Genomic DNA, 12141 nt, shown 5'->3' on the forward strand with positions numbered 1-12141 from the left:
TTTCAAGAATTGGTTTATATTTCCACCAACCGTTTGCCTCTTTTGTGGCCTATTTTCTTTTGCTTGTTATATTGTTGCGTTAAAGACAAAGAACGGTCCCATTGCTTTTGAATGGATTACCAATCGATTTCACATATCATTTTCACTAACCAGTGTCCGGTTGTTTTTGGCTGCAATTTTTCTGAAAAAATTCGACTGCAATTTCGGTTTCGTCTGTATATGACGTTCTTTTTATTCACAAATTCTGAAAAACTACTAACTCAACGGTTTCTCACAGAGATATGATTGCTTTTATTTGAATTCTTTCGTCGATAGATTTGAGTTCGATGCTCTTAACTTTTTCTAAATTACATTAAAGCAATTGTGAAACTTGCACTCTTGGTTTTTCTTTTTGTCAACTAGAAACTCAGTCTCATTCACCACGCAGGTCCCATTTACAGTCGTCAATTGTTATAGATAATATTTTGCTTTGACTGAACTTCCTTTTTGGTCAAACATAAATTAAAAAAGAATTTGAGTTAAGCGTAGCTCTTTTTATTAACTTGTAAAGCGCGCAGAAATTATATAGGTGTAAAGATAATGGTCAAAAGCAAGATTTTGCTCTATAAGTTGAATCCAAGATAAACAGTTCAGTAAAAGTTACCAGCATAGCTTAAAAACTTTCTAATGACTTCTAAGTATTTTGCAAATGCATAACCATATTTAAAAATAGATCAAATAACGAATAAGTTGAAACCATAAATAACTTGATAAACTGTTATGATAAGTTGTGCAGAAAAAGTGGAGGCAGAATTCAATTAGGAGGGTGGAAATTATAGGAGGCATTAACTGTTGACTGTCATATGCACATACAGGCGTGAACAACAAATTGTTCCCACCGACAAATCAGCAGATCCCGACTGTGCTAATTGGTCTTTTCAATGCGGATAAAACAAAGCCCGGTTTTATTCAACTTAGTTCTATTCTCTCCTGTTCACTATAGGGTAAAGGGTTAAACTAAAAAGCGTATAGTATAAACCGCATTAATGGTAAAGAATAATCGGAAAAAACTCGCCTGTTAATTTTTGTTTCCTGAGTTCATAAATCATAATGGGTATTTTGGGTCAATAAATATTTTCAAAAAAAGATATTGAGGACCTCTTTTTATACGTTACCATAAACATGATTCAGTATAATAGCAATTTTGGAACATTTGATTTGGTTTAAAGAACCTAAAAGTATTACCCTTTGACCAGATTATTTATTTGTTTATATAACTTAACAACTTGGTTGTTGTAAATCCCCAAAAACATAAAATTATGGGAATTATATCTCAATTGATGACGTTTATGTCTTTATTGTAAATTTGCGCTATGACGAAAAATTAAAGTTAAAAGGCGGATTTTACCAGTCCAATTTTAGCGCATCATCTAAAAGGGAATATGGGGGGCTGTGATGGTTATTTTGTTTTAAAATGGCTCTTTTATGTTAAAAAATATTGACTGACAAAAGTCCAATTTGGGCGGAGGATTATTAGTGGGTAAAAGTTGGCTTGTATTCAAGTAGTGAAAACGATTACAAAAGAAAAACAAAGAGGATTAAACACACGCTGCACATTTCACGAGCGCTTATTCCCACAGCACGCGCGTGTCAACGTGTTTCAACTATCCCCAATTTATCCCCAGCAGTGGGAGGGAGGGGGGGGGGGTGTTAAGAGTGAGGAGATTGTTTAACGGCTTGTTTTATAGCATATGTATGTCATCAATGTTCAGTTGAACAGGTTTTCGTTTTAGGATAAGAAGAAAGGGTTGGAAGGAAAAAGGGGGTTGGGGAGGGAGCAACCGCCTAGACGGAAGCGCAGACTTTAAACAGGTAATTTGTAGACCAGGTATTGAGGGGGTGGGGGGTTGGGGGGGGGGGGGTTGAAAGGAATTGGCTATAACAGTAAATTGGTACTGTAAAAGGGGGGTAGTGGTGGAAGTGTTTAAAATGTGTTGGGGGATGTGAAGTCTCCACGGGGGTTTTAAAGTATGTACACATACATGCGTGTATGGATAGAGAGTGAAGATTTTGTTCTTCTGCCCAATTTGATCTCCCCAGGGTAGGCTGGAAAGGCACGAAATGAGCCCAAGTAGTGTGTTGTAGCTTATAGTGTTATCAGTACTAGTAGTTAGCAGTCACGGTACACAAATAAGACTAACTTTATTACCTGATAAGAAGATTGTAGACTATGGTACTGTTAATTGGTAGTACGATGGCTAGAGCAAAAGTGTATATTACTCAATTAATATTTTCGTCACCAATTGATTCTCATTTTCATCGTAGCTATAATTTTAATCGATAAACCCTGAGTGCACTTCATACGAAAGCCAAAAAAAATCAGTGACAGTTTGAGCATTTCTGATTATGATAAAAGTGAACAACTTAATATCATACCTGATAAAAAATTGGAGGTCTAGTTTTTTATAAATTAAAAAAAATTACCCAAAAATTATTCTCATCCAATATCTCCCTCAGCTAAGTACCTCAGGTTGAATCTCTATTAATCTGAGGTCAATTGTATGCTAAAAGAGCCGTGAGCTATTACAAAAGCGGCGGACTGACACATTGCTAAATAAAATCGTTTCAAAGTCTGCATTTTGTTTGAATGTTGCATATTATTAATTAAAAACGACATCAACTATTAGAGAAAATGATAATGCCGCAAAACGTATATCTGGCCTTTTTCGGCCAATTTTGACCAAATCGTGGACAAATGTGATAATATATCGTCACATTTAACCACGATTTATGTCACTAATACCGCTAAAAACGCTAAAAGATTTAAGATTTGCGGTGAATTTGAATAAAAAGTGGAAGATTTGCGCTCAATGCAAAGAAAGCGGTGAAAAAAACTTTTAAGCGGTGAAAATGAAATTTTTTACCGCCTTCTGTTGGCAGCGCTGAAAAAATTTTTTCACCGCATTCTGTTGGTAGCGGTGAAAATCTTCTTTAGCCGCTTAAGGGGTGAAAGAGAATTTTTCATCGCTACCTGCAGAAAGCTACCAGGATGCGATGAAAAAACTTTTTTCACCACTAAAATCACAAATATTCACCGCTAAATTCAACGCTTATCCTAAATTCACATGAAATGTTATTAAAATTAGCGACAGATGGCGCAGTGGAATAAGAAGTTGTTGACATGTAGGATGTGGGAGGTTCCAAGCCGTGTACGGCAGTTTCTGTTGTACGAAATCAGATGAATGCGGTGATAAAAAGTTTTCACCGCTAAAAACTCCAATTCTTACAAAAATTCACCGCTAAAAACTGGAAATCTTTCAAAAATTCAGCGCTTTTACAGCATTCAATGCTGAAAGATGCAGACGCCAAAATTAGCCAACAGCTAGATTTTAAAAAACCTAAGACGTTCGAAAAATTCAATTTTGTTGATTTCTATGTTATGAGTACTTTCAAACAAGCATTTCGCTTTTTCAATCCACAATAAATAAAATGATCGGGGGCAAGGATTTCGTCACTATTTACGTACAAAATGCGTTGACAGCCGCTGAAAAAATTTATTTGGATAAACCATACCTAATAATCCGCCTAATCTGCTGAATTTTCAGCATCTCTCTAACATAATTTCAGCACTATTCAGCACTTTAATCGGATAAATATTTTAGGTTTATCCGCTGAAAAATATGTTTTTAGCGGCTTGAAGCGCTTTTTTTTACAGTGCTTTTAATAATTTCATCACATATCTTACAAAAGATTAGCACTCATCTTACGCGTCTTCACGGCTTTCTTAAACAACTTGGAACAAAATTTCTGGTTCAATACATCAACGGAGGAAGACTAAACAACCCTGCACCAGAGCAGTTTAATTTAAAAACATTTGGACATCCACCAAGACTTGAACATCTCTTGAATTTTTGGAACAATTTGTAGAAGAAATTGAAGTAATTATAATGATCAGTTAAAAAATCGAACAAAAACTCTGGCTACCATTACCCTTGAAAATTTCCTTTCTGATCAAAGAGAAGTCAGTTCGTGGTTCTTTGCCACTTTTGCATTTCATCTTTGGGGACAGCATATGAGTCTTCAGCTCTTAATTTGTCCACAATAATTTTGAGGCCTTTCTGCCAATTATTTTGGCAGTCACTGCCTCAATCTTGCTCAAGTCGGCCCCTCTGCCTGGGCCATGCAGTATAGGAAGCAATGGACCATCTTGATTTGCGAAACTCTTAGGCGTTCTTAGAAGTACTCCTAATTTTCCGATTTCGACAGTCTGAAAAAAAATTCGGTTTAGATTTTGATTAAGCTCGACTACCACCACTGTTTTGCTATGGTGTGAAAAGAGATCTGAGCACCCATTTTCAAAAACAAACAAAATAAATTCCACTAACAAGCTGTTTAACAGCATTTGATGACATTTGTATTTCTCGATAGTTTCGATTTGCAAGCGATTCAGTTTCAAGTTTTGAATCTCTCATACAATTGACAATCATTGTAACCGCTTCTATGATTTTATCAGCTGCTTGCTTGATTGAAGTCGATGCTTCTAGATCTGCACGCCTCACCTCCATCTCAGTGATTTCATCGGGGTGATTAGCTTTTGCTCTTTTTTATTTTCTGTTGGCAGGCGTAGACGTGTCTTTTGGCTGCTCAAAGTCAACATTTGCTTTATGTGGTTGCTCAGATACAGGGGCGCTAGACGTCTCAACAATTATACTTTTATGCCCAACGTTTGTGTCTGCAACCTGAGATCCACTCTCCACTCCATATAAATATTGTGATACACCTTCAGGGTTAAGAGTCACAAAATTTTCATCGACAAGTTGATCTTCAGCTTGATTAGTCTCCTGCTCTACAAAACTTGAGGTTAATGCATTGTCTTGCTGAGATGACCTAACCAGTTTGACTTTCTTCCTGGGAACTTGTTGCACTAGGTCTTCGTTCAGAAGTAGGTGGCTGATATTTTCATTATCCGTCAAATCGGGATCTTCTCGCTAGAAAATAGGCACAGAACTAACGTTTCCATCACCTTCGGTAATTTGCAGATGTGCATTGCGATTCTCTTCTTCGACGTATTCTCGTCGACCCATCGCAAGAACTGTCCCAGTCCAGTAAAAGTCCCAGTCCGTTCTCGGCTTTTTCAGTATTTTACATCCAAAAAACTTTTCTTCCAAAACAAAACATCATTATCAACTTCGATCCTCAAAAACGGCCCAATTAGGAGCTTAATTGGTGTAAAATAATTCATTTCCGGTGATATCAGGCTGAAAACCTCATATCAAGATCATTTTTTTCATTCTAACCTTGTTTTTTGTCCGCTGCACCATCTCCATGTTAATACATCCATGTCGGCTCCAGATTGAATGAGACGAGTCATCCCCAAAATAGAAGAGCCAGTTTTCTAGCTGTTAATTGGCTATTTTCAGTGCTCTATTTTTGCTTTTCTGCTGGTTGCGTCTAAACCTCTGTTATTTCGGTCCGGTAGCTTTTTCGCACAATCTGAAAAAGAGAAAAAACTAACTCATTCCATACGTTTGGACAAAGGAAGAAAAACAAACAAAAAGAAGTCTTTCTATTAAAAAGCAATGTCCAGGAGTCATGAAAACTAATAGACAACGTAAGAGCAAAAAACGATTCATCGGTGTCTTTTCACTCTTACGTTGTCTTTTAGGTTTCATAACCCCTAGACTTCCCTTTTTTTAATAGAAAACCCTTTTTATTGGCTGTATGAGAAAAGACAAAGCTATGATTAAAAAAATATGACTGCTCCAAAAACAATTTATACCACGTACGCAATAATACAGTCAAGTGTGAGCCTTCAGGCGAGCAAAAATTATTCCAGAAAAATGTAAAAACAATCAAGCAGAAATTGTGAAAAAAAACACGCTTACCAAAATCGACTCAAATTGCGCTCGATAGTGTTGAATACACACACCCACCCAACCAAGCACCCACCCACCCACACACACACACACACACACACACACCACACACACACACGCAAACACGCACGAACGCACAAACGCATGTACACACCCCACACACACACACACACACACACACAAACAACACACACACACACCACACGCTTACACACGCACCACACACAGACACGCACACACAGACGCACACACACATGCCACACACACACAGACACGCACACACACACACCACACACACGCGCACCCACACAAACACACACGTAGGCTATAGTAGTAATATAGTGAGCTACCCTCCGGGGGTGAGGTCCGCGTGTATTAAGATAGGGTATAGCGTAGTTCCAGGGTTGAGGGACCTCTCACAAGTATTAAGATAGGGTATAGATAGCATATATTAAGATTAGTTATAGAATCTGCATGTATTAGCCGGCGACATGTATTAAGATTAGTTATAGCCAGCGACATGTATTAAGATTAGTTATAGCCGGCGACATGTATTAAGATTAGTTATAGCCGGTGGCATATATAAAGATTAGTTATAGCTGGCGACATGTAATAAGATTAGTTATAGCCGCCGACATGTATTAAGATTAGTCGCAGCCATGTATTAAGATAGGGTGTAGGTTTTGTGCATGTGTTTGTGCATGGACATATGTAAGTAGTATAGTCGGTGCAAATGTGGGGGGGGGAAGTTGGCAGACACTTCTGATTGGCTGGAATTTTGAGGGGAAAATATCAATTTTTGTGTAATTTTTAAGTTTTTACTTGAGAACAATAGAATTGGCGTGGGTAACTAATTGCTGTAATTATCTGAGGGGTAATTATGTGACATGTTAAATTTTTGTTATTAAGTTTTCGGGCAATTGCAAAGATTGTTCCCCTAATTGTTTGAATCAATTATGTAACAATTGTCTTTTGCGCGCTTATTAATTGGAAAAAGTCAAGACAGCAAGAGGTAATTTTGATCTACCGTCCTCTGGTTTATGGGCCAAGCGCGCTCCGCTCCCACTGCGCCATCTTGCTAAATACATACATATATGCATTATTTTTTGTACATTATTTGAAAAAAGATGTTAAATAAAAGAAAAAAATGAATTAAAATAGTATAAAATGACAGACACAGTATAAATTTTGAGCAACAAAATACAAAATAACTCAATCATTTAAAATATATTGTATAAATTTCAATGAACATTAAAGTAGACTTATTGGAGTGGTTAATAAAGTTCGATAAAAAAGATTAGAAAACTCACGAGAAGTAGTTACGAGAAACATATACTATCGACTTATTAACTTCAGCTTATTAAATACAAAATGAACACTACTACATATAGTTGCTTATAAAATTTAATTTGTGCGCATAATGAATATTGTTCAAATTGGTTTGGAAAAACTTAAATAGTTGAAATGCTGCAAAAACTGCGTAGAATCCACACAAATTTTGCATCTTCTGAAGTAGTCGATGTATTATTTTTTGGTACTTTTTACCTAAAAATTTGTAATGTGTTACTGAGTGAGCCAGAGAATCCGCATAATAGTAATTTCTGTTGAGTCGAGCAATCAATATCCAATGTTCGCCGACTTCTTTACTCGAAGCAGTGTTAATGATTGCGAAGCTGAATTTGGGTAAATTTGGAATGAAATCTGCCGGAAACGATCCAATGTATTCGAATTTTAGCTCAGGAATGGGTTCAATGATTGTTGAAGAGGTTGATTATCCAAGACAAATAATTTTCTGTTTCAATTCGCAAGCTCCTTTGGAACAGGGATTTCTGATATTACAATCAAGTTCAAATGACTCGTCCTTTTCGAAAAAGCAACAATCCTTAGATTGGGGAATTGTACGTATCAGATCTTCTGTAGATTTACTTACTCTGTCCTCACTGTTACTGGTGACATAGGGATTATAATGTTGATTAAAAGTCCCAGGAATACTGCACAAATATGGTATACATATAAGTTTGGAGTAGGTCTACCCCAATTTTTATCCGTTCCCTGTCTTGATATTATAGTATGAAAAGGGTTGCAACTGGGTGATGAAAGAACACATCCAGCAAATGTTCCAACGCAAAAGGAAATAATATAAAATCCATAAAAATTGAAAATAAAATTAAAAAATCTTGATTAATGCAGAGTTCCTCAGACATTTTTAGCAACTGCTCAAAACTGATCAATTTTAACTGTTGAGATTTGTTCTCCGAGAACAATTAGATCGTCTACATTGGTTAGCGGACGTTCAAAGGACATTTCTAAACGAACACTTTCCCCACAGTGTTCAGGATAATGAACATTTTCACCAGCATCTTGGAGTGACTTGAGATCGAATACAAGCACATATTGATCTGTAAAGAAATCATTCGGTAACGCAGGAATTTCTTCGTTGAAGTTCATTGCATTCATTGTTGTAACATAAGCTCTACAATTGTTGGTTGTATCAATTGAAAGAACAGCCCTCCGCCCTCGAACAATTCACAGCTCCCGCAGTCCAAACTTTTGATAATGAAAAGGTTTTTCTTGAAAATTTCCTGTGAATGGCGAATTAGTGTTCATTGCTATTGCAATTCGTCTGATTGGAGTATTATTAAAAACATTTTTTTGAATAAATTGATTTTGTCCAGAAGGAATAATAAATGTTCGCGCAATTGTCTTCATAATTTTATAGCAACCTGGTTGATGTGTTAGTTGATACTTGATTGTCTGGTGATAGACTTCATTAACGACAACACGTCTCGTAAAAAAGGAACAGTCAAGAACTCTAAGGGAAACATGGGGATTGTAGGAAATCATGTAAAAATTTGGTCTCACTCGAATCAATTTGAGTCTATTTTTTGTATTGGGAAGTAATAATTTTTCACATTGGAATAAGTCGTTTGCAAGTTTACCATATAAGGAGACCGCATCTTTCAACAAAAGCTCTTCTTCCCTATCCTTAAACGGTCTTTTTCCATAATCAATAGGATCTTTCTCAAATTCGTATCCTTGAAAAGCCAAAATTCCTTCATTATTCATTGTAGAAGCATTCAATTCATTGGATATCAGTGCTTTGTGGGCATAGAGTCCGTTAGAGTTGTACATTTCTTGATTGTTTAAATACACTTCGCAGTTGGAGAAAAGAAAGCGTAACAAGTTGTTGATATGAGTCAAATATTTTAAATCAACATCATTGAAAGTCATAGCCATATCTGGTTTTCCATGCTCCTCTTTTTTCATGAAATCGTCAAATAATCTTCCGTTTTGTAATCCATGTTTAATTTGTAAATGAATATCTCTCATATCGAGATAAATACTTTGATCAGTTTCAAATTCAAATTTAATGCTGCTTTCATCCAATGAAGTACCGGGATAAACTTTAATATGGGAGGACTCAATTGGTTCCAAAACCGGAATTTTTTCAAAAATCTCCAAGCAAGATTTTGTAAAGTGTCCATAACGGAAATTATTATAATTTATTGATCTGGTAATCGTTTTAGTTTGGAAAAAATATCCCTCCTCGTTCGACGACATCGACTGATTTTTGACGAGCGTTTTCGAATAATACGTCGTTTTCTAGGCTTTCTTCCTCCTAGCTGTTTACGTAAAGTTTTCTTTCCGTTATCTGTGGCTGCAGATTTGAACTTTTTCCTTCCGGCTAATACCTTACCGATTTCTGGCGCAACTAATTCAATCAAGTCAGCATCATATTTTTTAGCTGCTGGCACAACATATCGTCTCAGAAAAAAATTTGCAGTCTTCCCAATTGTTTGTGCTAAAGCTCCAAATCCTCCCCTCCTTTGTCTTGAATAACCACGAAAATAACGTAAATCACTGTCTGCAACCATTTTTTGTAAACTTTAATTGAAAAATGATTGTCTGAAGCTCTTCTGAACATCAATACAGCTCTTGTTACACCTACTGAATTGAAGGGAACTTTTTCACCGTATGAGCCGCGGAGCTCAAGTTTAATGCTGTGGAAAGAATTTTTCAGAATTTGTTTAATTTGTAGATTTGGAATGTTTTGATAATTCATATATTGTCCAGTAGATATTATAACTCCATTTTGAATTTTAGAAATAAACGGAATACATCTCAAAAGCGCGGCTTTTGTATCACCTACAATATTGTGTTCAACAATATCACTGTATATCATCAGAGTATGAATTCGAACAATATAGTAAGGAAATATAGGAAAATGTGGTCCTGCACCACTCATAAAAACTCCCATTCCGTAAACAGCTTCCTCACACCCAACTACGTGACAGAGATCTGTACTGAAGATACCTAGTAAAGAGTTTTCTTTAGGAAGACTTAGGGATATTCTCTGTGTGATTCTGTTGACTTTTAATTTGATTGGAGTTTTCTCATAATTTTCTCTTTCCTGAATTTTTTTGTTCATTTCGTTCACAATATCAGATATTGTTGGATATAGTCCTGCGTCAATTGCAAAATAATCAGAAGGTTTTTTACCTGGAGTTGCAACATCTAGATCGAAAAATTTTCCATCTGTAATATTCTGGTACGAAGATGGATATGAGAGTTCGGTTATTGCCACCTCCCATTCTCCTTCAAGGTTAATCTGTTCTGAAAGGAAATTGGTAAAAAGAACTCAATGTATTATTTGGATAACAATCAAAAGATGCGTTGGAAACAGGCTCTACCGTAAAAAAGTTCATGACTAAATGATACACTTTGAGAGCTCTTGTTCATAAAATTTTTCTAGAATTTCATCACTCTGCTCTCCCTTGGGGTTGTATGTTGGAGGTTTGTATGTAGCAATCTTTACAATTTCAAAGATTTCACTCAAGAACTGTGACTTGTATCCTTTTCTAAAAGGAATATCGTATTTCGAAATTCGCATTTTATCCCCTACTTTACACCGAGGTTTTTTGTATTGCATGATTGGATTTTCGTAAAAAAATTTGATAAAAAGTCTTTGTTTTTTACCTCCTTTGGAGCTTTACCTGTAGATCTATTTACCCTACTATTCATTGTATTTAGGAAAGAGCTCATTTTTATAAGGTACCTATGCCCGTTCTTTTCCATGAAATGGTAAATAATGTTTTTCAAAGGTTTGATAGCTCTCTCTCGGCTACGGCAGCTTTTGTTTCACTTCTCGTTGAATAAATTTTATTTTTTTTTGTCCACAAAATTTCCGAAATTCGCAACCAAACTCTGTTCATTGATCAACCCATACTTTTTTTGTGGGATGTTGTTTTTTCGTAGCGTTTTTTTGAAAGCTGCTACAGCATCTGTATAAACTTTAATTTTATTGGTTGAATACGGACAAAACAAGAAAATACATCAAGGCAGATTAATAAATACTTTACTCCTTTATTAAACTATGACAATTTGTCCATAAAAGGTAAATCAAGACACCAAATTTCATTTATCCGCTTTGCAAATGCGGGTAATCGTCTAAAATGTCGAGTTGCTTGATGGTAATTTGTATAGGAGTTTTTAGCGTGGAGAAAGGAAATAACCTTGCTTTTTGATAAACCACTCGCTTTCTGAAGATTTCTAACCGATCCAAATGCAGCTTTTCCTTCTTTGTATAATCGTTGAAGTTTCGCTTTTTCAGATTTTGAAGGGGATCCAACTCCCTCTGGCATCCTTGTTTACAATTTTGTTCGGACTTATCCCTGTAGCATCAAGTATGGTGTAACAGATATCAGGAAATTCAATATTTTTTCTCTTAAAGGCGTAAATAAAATCGGTAAATGCTACATTTGTATCTCTTCCATACAGTAAAATGGAGTCACTGAGGGCCAGCTCGATTTGAGGACATTTGAGTATTTGATTCACAACTGACTGGTTTTTGAATGATTTTGTGTTAGTGGTGATGTCCTTGTCAAGAGATTCTAAATTTCGAAGTCAAATTTTTCCTCACTTTTGTCCGGTTTGTACACATTTAAATTTAATTTTTGTTCGCAAAGCTGCTGAGGAAAACAAACTGTTCCATTTCAAGAAAGACGGTTAACGATAGACGGAGTTAAAATTGATGTAAGTTCTATTCCTTTTCTTGAACTTAAAATCGCTCTCCTTTTATTTATTCCAGTTCTTTTTAGAATAAGCTAATGAATTTCGTCTTGATACTTTATTACGTCTTGTTTTTGAATATCTTGCAGTTCTCCTCTAAGCAGGTTTACGATGCATTCGTTTAGAAACTGAATAATTTCTTTTGGACAATTTTTTAGGTCTTTTGAAGTTCCTCAAATAACTTTGGAACGTTGTCAGAAAATAGAGATGTTGTGTG

General features: G+C 35.9%; 2 protein-coding genes across 3 annotated transcripts in view; both read right to left on the reverse strand.

Annotated features, from left to right (window-relative positions):
* Positions 1–1599, reverse strand: part of LOC142338401 (uncharacterized) — a 68810-nt gene extending 67211 nt beyond the window's left edge. Inside the window, exon 1 of the mRNA XM_075388160.1 lies at positions 698–1599. The gene's annotated coding sequence lies outside the window, so the exon portion shown is untranslated. The remainder of the gene's footprint in view (positions 1–697) is intronic.
* Positions 1–12141, reverse strand: part of LOC142337630 (uncharacterized) — a 448376-nt gene that overhangs the window by 391687 nt on the left and 44548 nt on the right. The window lies entirely within an intron of this gene.

Source organism: Convolutriloba macropyga, chromosome 4, assembly GCF_964194025.1.
Source record: "Convolutriloba macropyga chromosome 4, txConMacr16.3, whole genome shotgun sequence".
NCBI lineage: Eukaryota > Metazoa > Xenacoelomorpha > Acoela > Convolutidae > Convolutriloba > Convolutriloba macropyga.